Source organism: Rhinoraja longicauda, chromosome 25, assembly GCF_053455715.1.
Source record: "Rhinoraja longicauda isolate Sanriku21f chromosome 25, sRhiLon1.1, whole genome shotgun sequence".
Lineage (NCBI taxonomy): Eukaryota > Metazoa > Chordata > Chondrichthyes > Rajiformes > Arhynchobatidae > Rhinoraja > Rhinoraja longicauda.
This window is the reverse complement of record NC_135977.1, coordinates 24,529,999-24,543,921: the sequence shown is the minus strand read 5'-3', so window position 1 is coordinate 24,543,921 and position 13,923 is coordinate 24,529,999. Positions and strand designations below refer to the sequence as shown.

At 47.1% G+C, this 13,923-nt stretch overlaps 1 protein-coding gene across 1 annotated transcript in view; it reads left to right on the top strand.

The window, feature by feature from the left end:
• The window catches only part of LOC144605978 (transmembrane protein 132C-like), an 807,862-nt gene that overhangs the window by 338,602 nt on the left and 455,337 nt on the right, over nt 1-13,923 (top strand). The gene's annotated exons all lie outside the window — the stretch shown is intronic.

Genomic DNA, 13,923 nt, shown 5'->3' with positions numbered 1-13,923 from the left:
AAGGGGTTCGATCCATTCACGGAGGGAAGATCTGGAGAACTTAGCCTGGGCATCCATGAGTCTTCAGCAGTTGACGCTGGAGATTTAGCGCTGTCTGCCAGACCCTTTCTTGATGACAGTGAGACGTTCGTTCATCTGGAACGTAATCGATGGAATGGCGTGACATTGTTGGGCTTGGATGAGGTGCAGTCCGCCTGTAACTCATCGGGCTTAAGAGTGCTTGGCACAGAAGCAAAATGTAAGAGCAGGACTGAGCTTTGCTCATCTCGAGGGGCACAGGTTTGCCTTCTGCAACAGCCAGTGTGGGACTGGACTGTGTGACATGTGTAAAAACAAAAAAATCACTCAGTACAAAAGAGGAGAATGAGGTCAAAAGGCAACAACGTCTGGTTAGCTGCCTCGGGGGTTGGTTTTGACAGAAAAACTCTTCAGCACGTGGATGTGTTTGTTGGAGGGTTGACGTGATGTGAGGTTGTTGGTCATGTTTGCAGCTGCTGCTGTTAACAGTGTAAGTAAACAAGAAAGAGAAAAAAAACTGTACACACAAAGATCGCGTGAATCTTTGTTCGGTGAAGAGTATTGTCTGATTGTTCCCGATGGCCGTTGTATTTGACTCTCTTAAAAGAAGTGTAGCCTTGATTGCCTTGCCCGATCGTTGTGATGTGTCTTAAAGTTTTCTTTAAGACACGCCACCACTCTGCAAGATACAGCATAGTATACATCAAAGACACTAGAGGAACAAGATGGATCACCATTAAAATCGCCTATACTGAAGCGTAGTACGCAAAGGAGCCATTTTAGTAGGCAAAACCCGCTGTTCGCTATGCCTCTCGCAGTGTAATCAGTGTTGTGGGGGAACAGTATGTGTGATGATACCATAAAAATGCAGAATATATCTCATCTATCAATTCACAGATTTTTGTTATTTTTCTTTTAAAATGTTTCTGCAAGTTTCTGCCCACTAAAATGGCGCCATGACATACTACGGTTTTTAGGGTTGAGTGGTCTATCTTGCTCCTCTAGTATCTTTGGTTATACATGTCCCAGCTTCAATTTGATTCAGCGCCAGGTCTGGCTCATCAAAATTCCCTCAAACTTGTTAGAATTCCGGCTTTTGAAGCCAAGGTGGAGAGTGCTCCCAGTTTGGTGAACATCTGAGTAGAACTTGCATTTAAATCCATGGCTGCCTTGTGAATGCCTTAGTTATACAAGTGTTGAAGATGAACGTCGAAGATGTCACTTGAGTTACAGGCCAGAGTGTTAATTAACTTAATTTGCAGCATGTCTTTGTGTATTTTAATGGCTTACCTAGATCACAAAAATAGTGCTAATAATGCTAAGCTACTGTGACAGGTGTAATTTCCTTGAATCGCAAGACATGTGGAAAGTGAAGGCTTTAATCATTTTGTTCAAAGCTTTTGGCAGGCAGCTTTTAAAAAGTACAAGTCTTCTTTTCAAAAGAGGGTTTTGTGATAGCTTTCAGGATTTACTTGTGAGCATTCTGCCAATATTATTTGGTATATTTTTGAACAATTTTGGACTGCTTGTATGGAATTCATTGCCTCGTCTCCCTGCGTAACTACTTATAAGTGAGACGCAGGAGGACAATAGACAATAGACAATAGGTGCAGGAGGAGGCCATTCGGCCCTTCGAGCCAGCACCGCCATTCAATGTGATCATGGCTGATCATTCTCAATCAGTACCCCGTTCCTGCCTTCTCCCCATACCCCCTGACTCCGCTATCCTTAAGAGCTCTATCTAGCTCTCTCTTGAATGCATTCAGAGAATTGGCCTCCACTGCCTTCTAAGGCAGAGAATTCCAGAGATTCACAACTCTCTGACTGAAAAAGTTTTTCCTCATCTCAGTTCTAAAGGCCTAACCCTTATTCTTAAACTGTGGCCCCTTGTTCTGGACTCCCCCAACATTGGGAACATGTTTCCTGCCTCTAACGTGTCGAACCCCTTAATAATCTTATACGTTTCGATAAGATCTCCTCTCATCCTTCTAAATTCCAGTGTAAACAAGCCTAGTTCGCTCCAGTCTTTCAACATATGACAGTCAGGCCCAGAGGCACCCCAAAGAGCCGGAAGCCTCCAAGTGGCGCAAAGAGGACCAAATCCGAAGAGCTGGTCACAGACTGCCGTGAGCAGGGCTGGAAGGCAGGGTGTACGCCCATCGAGGTTGGCTGGAGAGGAGCCTTGAGTCTACAAGGCCTTGAGTGCACTGGGCATCACTGGAATGGAGAGGAGAAGAGCCATCAAGAACACCACAGTGGAGGAGTGAATACCACCTGACATAAGTCGTTGTCTGATCATCCATGGCTGGGTCACCTGGGCGAGGGTGTGTGATGTCCTCCCACATTCCAGAGATGTACAGGATTGTAGGTTAATTGGGTTCGGTAAAAATTGTAAATTGTCCCTGGTGTGTATGATAGTGCTAGTGTACAGGGATTACTGGTCGGCGTGGACTCGGTGGGCTGAAGGGCCTGTTTCTGCACAGTATCTCTAAACTAAACTGAACCAAATGACTTGCGCTACCAAGTTAAGGAATGGTGCGTGCATTCCCAGCGAGTGTGTGGTCTGGTGCAAATTCCTAACCTGTGGACAAACTGGATAAGGAATTTCAAAGTGTCCATCTCACGTGCAGAGATAGAGCAAAGGGGAAGACCCAGAGTGCAGATTGTAGTTTAAGCTTTAGAGATACAGCGAGGAAACAGGCCCTTTGGCTCACTGAGTCCATGTCGCTCAGCAATAACCCTGTACACTAGCACTATCTTGCACACCAGAAACCATTTACAGAAGCCAACTAACCCACAAACCTGTACTCCGTTGGAATGTGGGAGGAAACCGGAGCACCCGGAGGAAACCCACGCCGACACAGTTCTCAACATTGTAGCACAGCAGTTCCTGAGATGAAGTCCAATGCCTACAATGGTCTGGAGGTGAATTGGACAGTAGTCTAGCTGATGGCAGGACAGGTCAGAGGCCTGAGAGCAGAGGGGAAGAAGCTGTCCCTGAGCCTGGTGGTGCGCGCTTTCAGGCTTCTGTACCTTCTGCTGGACGGGAGCAGGCGAGACGAAGGAATGGCCGGGGTGGGACAAGCCTTTGATTATGCTGGCTGCTTTTCCGAGGCAGTGTGATGTAGATGGAGCCATTGGTAGGATGTCTGTAAGCCAGGCTCGGGCGGTTTCCTGCACCGTCTGCTCAGCGAGTTTTTACATTTCCGCTGGCTTTTATTCCAAAACTGCTGCTCACCTGGGGCCCATTCCCTGTGTTGCCAAAGTCGTTATCCTGTCAGATTATATTCCAAGGTAGTCGTGTATGCATTATGAAAATTGATGGGTTCCAGCTTTTAAACTGGCATGTGTACATATTTCAGTCACTCAAATGCAGACGTTTATTCTACCTCCTACCATCAATCATTCTGCAGACGTACTTGCTGCTAAGAGTAATATGACATTTAGTTCACTTTGATGTAAAGCTATTGAACCACAGATTAATATCCTAAGAGAGGAAACATTTGATGTACTGTATCTATAACACGCGAGACCAAGCGCAAACTGGGCGATCGTTTCGCTGAACACCTACGCTCAGTCCGCCTCGACCTACGCGATCTCCCGGTTGCCAAACACTTTAACTCCCCATTCCCACACTGACCTTTCTGTCCTGTGCCTCCTGCATTGTCAGAGTGAGGCCAAATTGGAGGAATAGCACCAAAACGTTTGCTGAAGCAGCTTACCACCCAGCAATACTAATATTGATTTTTCAAACTTCACGTGACCCTTGCATCCCCTCTCTCTCCATCACTCCCCCACCCTCACAGTCCTACTAGCTCACTGTTTGTATCACTCGTTATCACCTTCCTCACAACCAACAATGGACCATTGTGGGCTCCACCTTTCTTTGACCAGTGTTGCCTTTTGAATATCTTTCATTCATTGATACCTTTTGTATCTCCCATTTCCCTCACCCCTGACTCTCAGTCTGAAGAAGGGTCTCGACCCGAAAGATCGCCCATTCCTTCTCTCCAGAGATGCTGCCTGACCCGCTGAGTTACTCCAGCTTTTTTGTGTCTACCTTCGGTGTAAACCAGCATCTGCGGCTCTACTGTACTCTGCCCTAAACATGAGGAACATGTGGAGTACATGTGTATGATCACCAGGGAGCTGTGTGAAAACACTGGGTTCCACTATTGTACATCAGACAATGCATGTCGACATGAAAATCTGACACACAGACTACATGAGCCGATGACCAACACTATTAGAAGGAGTAGCAAATCCAAAATGAAAAGTAACTGTGACTGGATGGTCTTTTTAATCAGGAAATCATAGTGTCATAATAGACAATAGACAATAGACAATAGACAATAGGTGCAGGAGTAGGCCATTCAGCCCTTCGAGCCAGCACCGCCATTCAATGCGATCATGGCTGATCACTCTCAATCAGTACCCCGTTCCTGCCTTCTCCCCATACCCCCTCACTCCGCTATCCTTAAGAGCTCTATCCAGCTCTCTCTTGAAAGCATCCAACGAACTGGCCTCCACTGCCTTCTTCCTCATCTCAGTTCTAAATGGCCTACCCCTTATTCTTAAACTGTGGCCCCTTGTTCTGGACTCCCCCAACATTGGGAACATGTTTCCTGCCTCTAATGTGTCCAATCCCCTAATTATCTTATATGTTTCAATAAGATCCCCCCTCATCCTTCTAAATTCCAGTGTATACAAGCCCAATCGCTCCAGCCTTTCAACATACGACAGTCCCGCCATTCCGGGAATTAACCTAGTGAACCTACGTTGCACGCCCTCCATAGCAAGAATATCCTTCCTCAAATTTGGAGACCAAAACTGCACATCCAAGGTTTAGGTTTATTGTTATTGTCAGGTGTACCGAAGTACAGTTGAAAGCTTGGGTTTGCATGCTATCCAATCAGATCAGATGAGACGGCACAGTGGAGCAGCTGGTGGAGCTGCTGCCTCACAGCCCCAGAGACCTGGCTTTGATTCTGTCTGTGTGGAGTTTGCCCGTTCTCCCAATGAACGCGTGGGTTGCCTCCGGGTACTCCGGTTTCCTCCCACATCCCAAAGACGTGCGGGTTTGTAGGTTAATTGGCCCTCTGTCAATTGTTCTTAGTGTGGAGTGAGTGGGAAAGTGGGATTACATAGAGCTAGTGTGAATGGGTGATCGATGGTCGGCGTGGACTCGGTGGGCCAAAGGGGCTGTTTCCATGGGAAAATCTCTAAACCAAACCAAACTAAACTAAACTAAACTAAACCAAACTAATCCAAACCAAACCAAACCAAACCATACAAATTTAATCTAAACTGAAACTACCACATTCAAATACGATCGAGAAAAACGCAAGTACAATAGGTCGAGCAAAGGGGAAGATACAAAGTGCGGAATGTTGTTCTCAGCATTGTAGCGCATTAGCGAATCTGGTGGTGCGCGCTTTCAAGCTTCTGAACCTTCTGTCAGACGGGAGCGGGGAGAAGTAGGAATAAGTGAGGCGGGACATGTCTGTGATAATGTTGGATGCTTTTCCCAGGCAACGTGAAGAGTTGATGAAACTAATGGGGGCGGGGAGTTTGGTCTGTGTGATGGACCGGGCTACATCTACAACTCTGTGATTTCTCGTGGCATTGCTCCAGGAGCTGGATGCTAGTTGTTTAATATGCTGTGAGATTTGGTGGAAGCCTAAAGATCTTTCAGGGTGCACAGAAACTTCTCACTCCTCTTCAATTGTATGCAAAAGGAAATATCAATTGAAGTCCAGACTCTGATTATTGTAAAACTTGCAATGATATTGCCCACTGGTTTAGTTCAGAGATACAGCGCTGTAACAGGCCCTTTGGCCCACCGAGTCTGCGCCGACCAGCGATCCCCGCACACTGACACCATCCTACACACGCTAAGGACAAGTTACACATACACCAAGTCAATTAACCTACAAACCAGTACGTTTTTGGAGTGTGGGAGGAAACCGAAGATCTCGGAGAAAACCCACACAGGTCATGGGGAGAACGTACAAACTCCGTACAGACAGCTCCCATAGTTGGAATCGAATCTCTGGCGCTGTAAGGTAGCAAATATACTGCTGTGCCACTAAAAGTGCATATAATGCATGTGTGTGAGTGTTTGTGTGTGAACTGACTATTCATATTTGTGTCATATCGGTGATGTTTCGGGTCGACTTTAGATAGTTCCTCTGTCCCTCTCTTCCCCTCCCCCTTCCCAGATTTCCCACTGTCTTCCTGTCTCCACCTATATCCTTCCTTTGTCCCGCCCCCCTGACATCAGTCTGAAGAAGGGTCTCGACCCGAAACGTCACCCATTCCTTCTCTCCTGAGATGCTGCCTGACCTGCTGAGTTACTCCAGCATTTTGTGTATAAGATACCTTCGATTTGTACCAGCATCTGTGGTTATTTTCTTACACTATTCACATTAATCTGTTTCCTATCATCGTGTATCTTTTGCCATAATCGCTCTTTATCCTCTGTGAATGGACGGTGATACACAATACAAAATTAAAAAATCCTTAAATCACAGCATCTTCAAAATCAAACAGAATCGATTTGTTTCCCCCTTTGTTAACACGTGAACACAACACAACACACAAATAGCAGGCTCTGAGATTGCTAGTTTGATGGCATTGGGAATTAAAGTGATTTTTCCAAAACCAAAATCTATGTGCCAATTACACATATCTCACTTCCACAATATTCAGGTGCTTGGAACTTTGGGTCCTGGTCTCTACATTATTGATTTAAGTCTCTTTGTGAAATCAGCAAAAGGCAGAGGCGGCTTTCATTGTAATTAGTTGTGGCAATAACAAAAGATGATATTTGTCTCTGATCCGGCTGTACAAACGTAATCTTTCAGTCGTAACAACCAATCGAAAATTAGAGAATAAAGTGACTAATTTGTATTTGATGCTTTTAAAGTTAAAGTCCTTAACTTCTTTTCATATAGAGTTGCTTCATTTTGCAAACGGAATAATTCGATCTGCTCTATTTAATCGATTGAAAGATGCAGCATAGAAACATACCCTTCGGCCAACCGAGTCCTCTCCGATCACCCATTCGTACTCAGTTCACAATTCACAGGAGCAGAATTAGGCCATTTGGCCCATTGAGTCTACTCTGCCATTTAATCATGGCCGATCTATCTTTCCCTCTCAACCCCATTCTCCTGCCTTCTCCCCGTGGCCTGTGACATCCTGACTAGTTTTATGTTGTCCCACTTTCGCATCTACTCTCTGCACGTCAGGGGCAATTTACAGAGGCTAATTAACGCCCAAACTCGCACATCTTTGCGATGTTCTGGGAAACTGGAGCACCTGGAGAAAACCCACGCAGTCATGAGGAGCACGCACAAACTCCAAGCCGCCAGCACCCAAGGTTAGCAGCTCAGCCAGCTGCCGCACAGCAACAAAGACCCGGGTTCGATCCTGACTAAGGGTGCTGTCTGTACGGAATTAGAAAGTTCTCCCTGTGACCGCGTGGGTTTTCTCCGGGTGCACCGGCTTCCTCCCACACTCCAAAAGCGTGCAGGTTTGTAGGCTAATTGGCTTATGTAAGTTGTAAATTGTGTCTGGTGTGTAGGATAGTACTAGTGTACAGGTAGTCCTAGTGTCGATGTGGACTCGGTGGGCCGAAGAGCCTGTTCCCACTCTGTATCTCTAAAGTCCAAAGATACCTTTTAGCTTTCATGTACGATGCACTGAACATAGGTAGACACAAAGTGCTGGAGTAACTCAGCGGGTCAGGCAGCATCTTGGGAGAGAAGGAATGGTCACCCGTTCCTTCTCTCCCGAGATGCTGCCTGACCCGCTGAGTTACTCCAGCATTTTGTGTCTACCTTCGATTTAAACCAGCATCTGCGGGGTTTTTTTCATGCACTGAACGTCAATGGGCAGGTAGTTGCAATGACTAGACAACTGCTCTGTACTCCCTGTACCAATGGGCGTCTAGATGGAATCACAGCCTTTTCTAGGATGAACATATGGCAGGCAAACTGATGAAGGATGACTTGGAATTCCTCTGACATCATTTACAGTGGAACTAGATCATTTATTATGTGTACAAATGACAGGCTTTTCATTTGTAAATCCAGTAAGAACCTTTTCATGTTTATATAATATTCATTTATTGTCATTGCAACGAGTACAACGAAATTAAAAAACAGCCAATCCTGACGGTGCGTACAAACATATATGCAATAAATGCAAAAACAAATAAATACATAAATACAATTAAATTAAGTACAAGATTTTTTAACGGTGTTGCCTAGTGCACAGGTAGTGTTCAGTTCTCGTATGGCCCTGGGGTAAAAACTGTTCTTAAGTCTGTTTGTTCGGGATTTGATTGACCTGAAACGTCGACCAGAGGGCAGATGAACAAACAGACGGTGGCCGGGGTGGGATGGATCTTTTATTATTTTGCCTGCTCTACTGAGGCAGCGCAGGCTGAACAGGTGCTCCAGGGAGGGCAGTGAGCAGCCGATGATTTTCTGGGCCGTCGTGATGACCCTCTGAAGGGCCTTCCTGTCCTTTTCTGAGCAGCTGGCATACCATGTGGTTATACAGTATGCCAGCACACTCTCGATGGAGCAGCGATAGAAGGACAACATGAGCTTCTCCTGCAGGTTGGTTTTCCTGAGGATCCTCAGGAAGTGGAGTCTCTGCTGTGCCTTCTTTACTGTGGTGATGGTGTTGGTAGACCAGGTGAGATCCTCTGCGATGTGCGTACCCAGGAACCTGAAAGCTGGTACCCTTTCCACGCAGACCCCATTGATGTAGAGTGGGTCGTAATCTCCACTGGTTTTTCTAAAGTCAATTATAAGTTCCTTTGTTTTGGAGGAGTTCAGGACCAGATTGTTCACTGAACACCATGCTGCCAGCCTTTGGATTTCATCCCTATAGGCTGTCTCATCTCCTTCTGAGATAAGTCCAACCACAGTCGTGTCATCCGCGAACTTGATGATGGTGTTGGTGGGATGGGTGGGGGCGCAGTCGTGAGTGTAGAGGGAGTAAAGGATGGGGCTCAACACACAGCCCTGTGGTGAGCCGGTGCTCAGTGTAATGGTGGAGGAGAGGTGAGGGCCTATTTTGACTGTCTGGGGGCGGTTGGTCAGGAAGTCCTTGATCCATTTGCAGATGGTTAGGGAAAATCCAAGGTCGGAAAGTTTGGTGACCAGTCTGCTCGGGATGACCGTGTTAAAGGCAGAGCTGAAGTCGAGAAAGAGCATCCTCACATAGCTCCCCTGGTGTTCAAGGTGGGTCAGTGCAGTGTGAAGAGCAGTGTCGATGGCATCCCCTGTAGACCTATTTGCTCTGTAGGCAAACTGGTATGGGTCGAAGGTGGGTGGGAGGCTGGCTTTGATGTGCTGCAGGACCAGTCTCTCGAAGCACTTTGTGATGACCGGTGTGAGTGCTACCGGACGGTAGTCGTTAAGACCGCTGATGACAGGCTTTTTCGGCAGTGGGATGATTATGGCGGACTTCAGGCAGGGAGGGATGGTGGATTTTAAAAGGGACAGGTTGAAGATTTTTGTGAAGACCTCAGATAATTGGTCTGCACATTCCCTCAGCACTCTGCCCGTCACACCATCGGGGCCTGCAGCTTTCCTGGGATTCACTGCTCTGAGCACTCGCTTAACGTCATACTCCTGCACAGTGAAGGTGTTGCTCTCAGGTGCTGGAGAGGGTGTAATGTCTGCCACTGTAGCTTTCACCTCGAAACGAGCAAAGAAACAGTTAAGTTCCTCAGCCAACGAGGCGTCGCCGTCGGCAGTCGTGCGGTTGCTGGTCTTGTAATTGGTGATGTGCTGGATGCCTTGCCATACCCGCCGTGGGTCATTGTTGGAAAAGTGGTCCTCAATCTTCCTCTTGTAGGACGCTTTGGCATCCTTGATGCCTCTCTTCAGGTTGGTTCTAGCAGCACTGTATAGAGCTCTGTCACTAGACCTGAAGGCGGTGTTACGGTCCTTGAGGAGAGACCTGACATCCTTTGTCATCCAGGGTTTTTGATTGGGGTACAACCGGATGCGTTTGTCGACGGTGACATTGTCAACACAGTTTTGGATGTAGCAAAGTACAGTTGATGTGTACTCCTCCAAGTCCTGATCCTCAAAAATATCCCAGTTGGTCCTTTCGAAGCAATCCTGCAGCTGCGAGGAAGCTCCTTCAGGCCATGTCTTCACAGTCTTTATGGTGACTGGAGCTTTCCTCCTGAGTGGGGTGTATGCTGGGGTTAGGAATATGGACAGGTGATCTGACTGCCCCAGGTGTGGTAGTGGTGCTGACCTGAACCCCTTCTTAATATTTGAGTAAACCTTGTCTAGTGTGTTTTTCCCCCTGGTAGCACATCTTATGTGTTGTTCAAGTTTCGGGAGAACTGACTTTAGGTCTGCATGGTTGAAGTCCCCGGCTATGATGTGGGCTGCTTCTGGATATGTGCTCTGTTGTGAGTTTATTGCACCTAGCAGGTAGCCTAAAGCTGTGCTAGCGTTAGCATTCGGTGGGATGTAGACTGCTGTTACTATAACCCCTGTAAATTCGCGAGGAAGGTAAAAAGGCCTGCATTTAACTGTTAGGGACTCCAGATCAGGAGAACAGTGGCTATCTATGGTTTGGATATTAGTGCACCAGCTGTTGTGCACATAAATGCATAACCCCCCCCCCTTGCTCTTACCGGAGTCGATGTTTCTGTCCCAACGAAACGCTGTGCGCCCGGCTAGCTCAATGGCTCCGTCTGGGATAAGTGGATGAAGCCATGTCTCTGTTACTAAGAGAATGCAACAGTCCTCCACGAGTTTGTTTGCTGATATCTGTAGTTTAAGTTCGTCCATTTTGTTGATGATGGATCTGGCGTTGGTGAGGAACATGCTAGGTAGCGGTGGTTTGTGTGGCTGTCTCTTTAGCTTGGCAAGTATACCGGACCGGCATCCTCGCTTTTGCTTCCTGTTTCTCCTCCGTCTGCGACGCCTGTTCGCGCCGACAACTATCCACGGAGCGCCCGGTGTCCTGGCAATCTCTTCCGGTATATTTCGCGGGTGTGGAAATTCGCGCACAAGGTCCCGATTGCACTGGAATCCGATGATCAGAAGGTCCTTTCGGTTGTAGGTAGGATTTGCCTGATTTTCCTGGTTTGAATGACTAAATTTGACTAACAGACATAACACAGATAACACACATAAAACGCACCGAAAGGGAGAGCTGTGAGCCGCTGCGTCCGTGCGCGCCGCCATCTTATCCAGTACAGCCCAATGCACAGTGCATTGGGCTGAGAAAGAGACGTGTTTCCCCCTGATAGGATTTGGTATTTGACTTCATATAGTTTACATTTGCTGTGCAAACTAGTTCAGCACTCGGGAGATAAGTGGAGTGTAAATGAAAGGAGATGATAATATCCCATCCATAAATGGGAATATAATGTCAGTCAGGGTAATTATGTACTCTCAGCCTGTAATGTAGCTATAACATTGTTCTGCGATCCAAAGAAACTACAAAAGATGGGCAGAAAATGCTGGAGTAACTCAGTGGGTCAGGCAGCATCTCTGGACAAAAGGAACAGGTGACGTTACGGGTCGAGACTCTTCGTCAGACCGAGAGAAGGGACCCAACCTGAAACGTCACCCATTCCCGTTCTCCAGAGATGCTGCCTGACCCGCTGAGTTACTCCAGCATTTCAGGACATAAGGTCATAAGTGATAGGAGTAGAATTAGGCCATTCGGCCCATCGAGTCTACTCCGCCATTCAATCATGGCTGATCCCTCCTAACCCCATTCTCCTGCCTTCTTCCCATTGCCTGTACTTTGCACCTATCTTCAGTGTAAACCAGCATCTGCTGTTCCTTAGGTAGACACACAATGCTGGAGTAACTCAGCGGGACGGGCAGCGTATCGGGAGAGAAGGAATGGGCGGCGTTTTGGGTCGAGACCCTTCTTCAGACTGAAGACCCATTCCTTCTCTCCTGAGATGCTGCCTGACCTGCTGAGTTACTCCAGCATTTTGTTTCCTGCACAAAGAAGCCACAGGCTCTATCAGAGAACTGTACTGAGAGGAGGGGGGGGAGGGGGTGAAGAGGCCACAACCTCTATCAGAGAACTGTACTGAGGGGGGGTGAAGAGGCTCTTTTCTGTGGTAATGTGAATTGAGTCTGGATGTGAGGCGCTGTTGATCAGGTTGAGGAAGAAATGATGTGGGATGGATGGAACATCAGGCTGCTCAGTTAAACCTGTCATGCTCATTCAAGCCTGAATCTCGTATTGATTCTCCCCTGCAGGCTTTAGATTGTACTCCTGTTGTGTTCAGCACGGTTTAGTGCAAAAAGCCGTAACAAATGCTCAGATACTTCCCGAGGCTAAATTGCAGTTGGTCTTTATTTTATCTTGCTCCTATGGAGCGTACTTCATGACTTGTTTTGCTCCTCCTTAGCCTGGACTAGTTTAACTAACCATACCCATATTACCTTTAAAGTGCTGGAGCAACTCAGAGGGCCAGGCACCGTCTCTGATCTGCTGCCTGACCCACTGAGTTACTCCAGCACTCTGCCTCTTTTTTGTTGTTGTTGTAAACCAGCATCTGCAGTTCCTTGTGTCCACGTCTCACCTTTATGGCATTGTTTTGTAACTTGTAGACTTTACTTTAGACTTTAGAAATACAGCGCGGAAACAGCGCCTTTGGCCTACCCAGGGCCATCTTAATGCATGGGCCTGATGGGCACTTGCCCGGGGTCCCACGAGCATAGGGGCCCCATGCTGATCTGTGTATGTTAAGTGACTTGCAATAAATAAATACTACTTTAAAAATGTAGGTTCAATAAGTGCTTTTTTCGCAACATTTTCGGTCCCTAAGTGCTTCTCACAGCGATCTGTAAGTGCTTTTCACAACAATGTAGCACCCTAAGTCCATCGCTAAGTGTTTTTCGGTAAGTGCTTTTCGCCGGCACGACAGGGGGGGGGGGGGGGGGGCTGGTAGGGAAAGGGGGGTGGGGGAGAGTAACGGTAGAGGCCCCAGTACACTGCTTTGCCCGGGGGCCCATAATGCTGTAAAAACGGCCCTGGGCCCACCGAGTCTGCGCCGACCAGCGATTACCATACACGAGCAGTATCCTACGCACTGGGGACAACTTACAATTTTACCAAGGCCAATTTACCGACAAAACCTGCACGAGTTTGGACTGGGGGAGGAAACCGAAGCACCTGGAAAAATGGTCACAGGTACAAACTCCGGACAGACAGCACCCGTAGTCAGGATCGAACCTGGGTCTCTGGCGCTGTAAGGCAGCAACTCTACTGCTGCGCCACTGTGCCGCCCTTCATAGTAGTTAGAATTACAATTATTATTGGCATTGTGACTAACTTGAATTAAATAACCCTTGGAACAGCAGCCAGAGTAACATGGAGGCATAAGGAATTGTAGATGCTTGAGTTAAACACCAAGTGCCGGTGGAACTCAGCAGGACAGGCCGCATCAGCGGAGGGAAATCAACAGACAACATTTCAGGCTGGAACCCTTCCTCAGACTGATTGTAATACAGGGGAATATTATTATTGTTATTTTAAAGAAAATAATATTTCAGACTCTTCAGACAAGAATGTTATGCAGGGCACAAAAAGCCGGAGCAACTCAGCGGGTCAGGCAGCATCTCTGGAGAAACGTAGCAGGCGACCTTCGTATCGGAAACCTTCAGACCTGAAGAAGTCTGAAAACACATTAAATGCAACTGCAATTACATTCCAATGCAAACACATTAGGATTTTGAGTTGAAGAAGCAAAATTAAATAAATCTGAGTTCAAACAGAAGCACTTTGATGTTTCAGGTTTGAGGAAGGGTTCCGACTCTAAACTTTTCTCAAGAATTGCTGCCTGCCCGGCTGAGTTACTCCAGCATATTTTCAGTCTACAGTATCTTT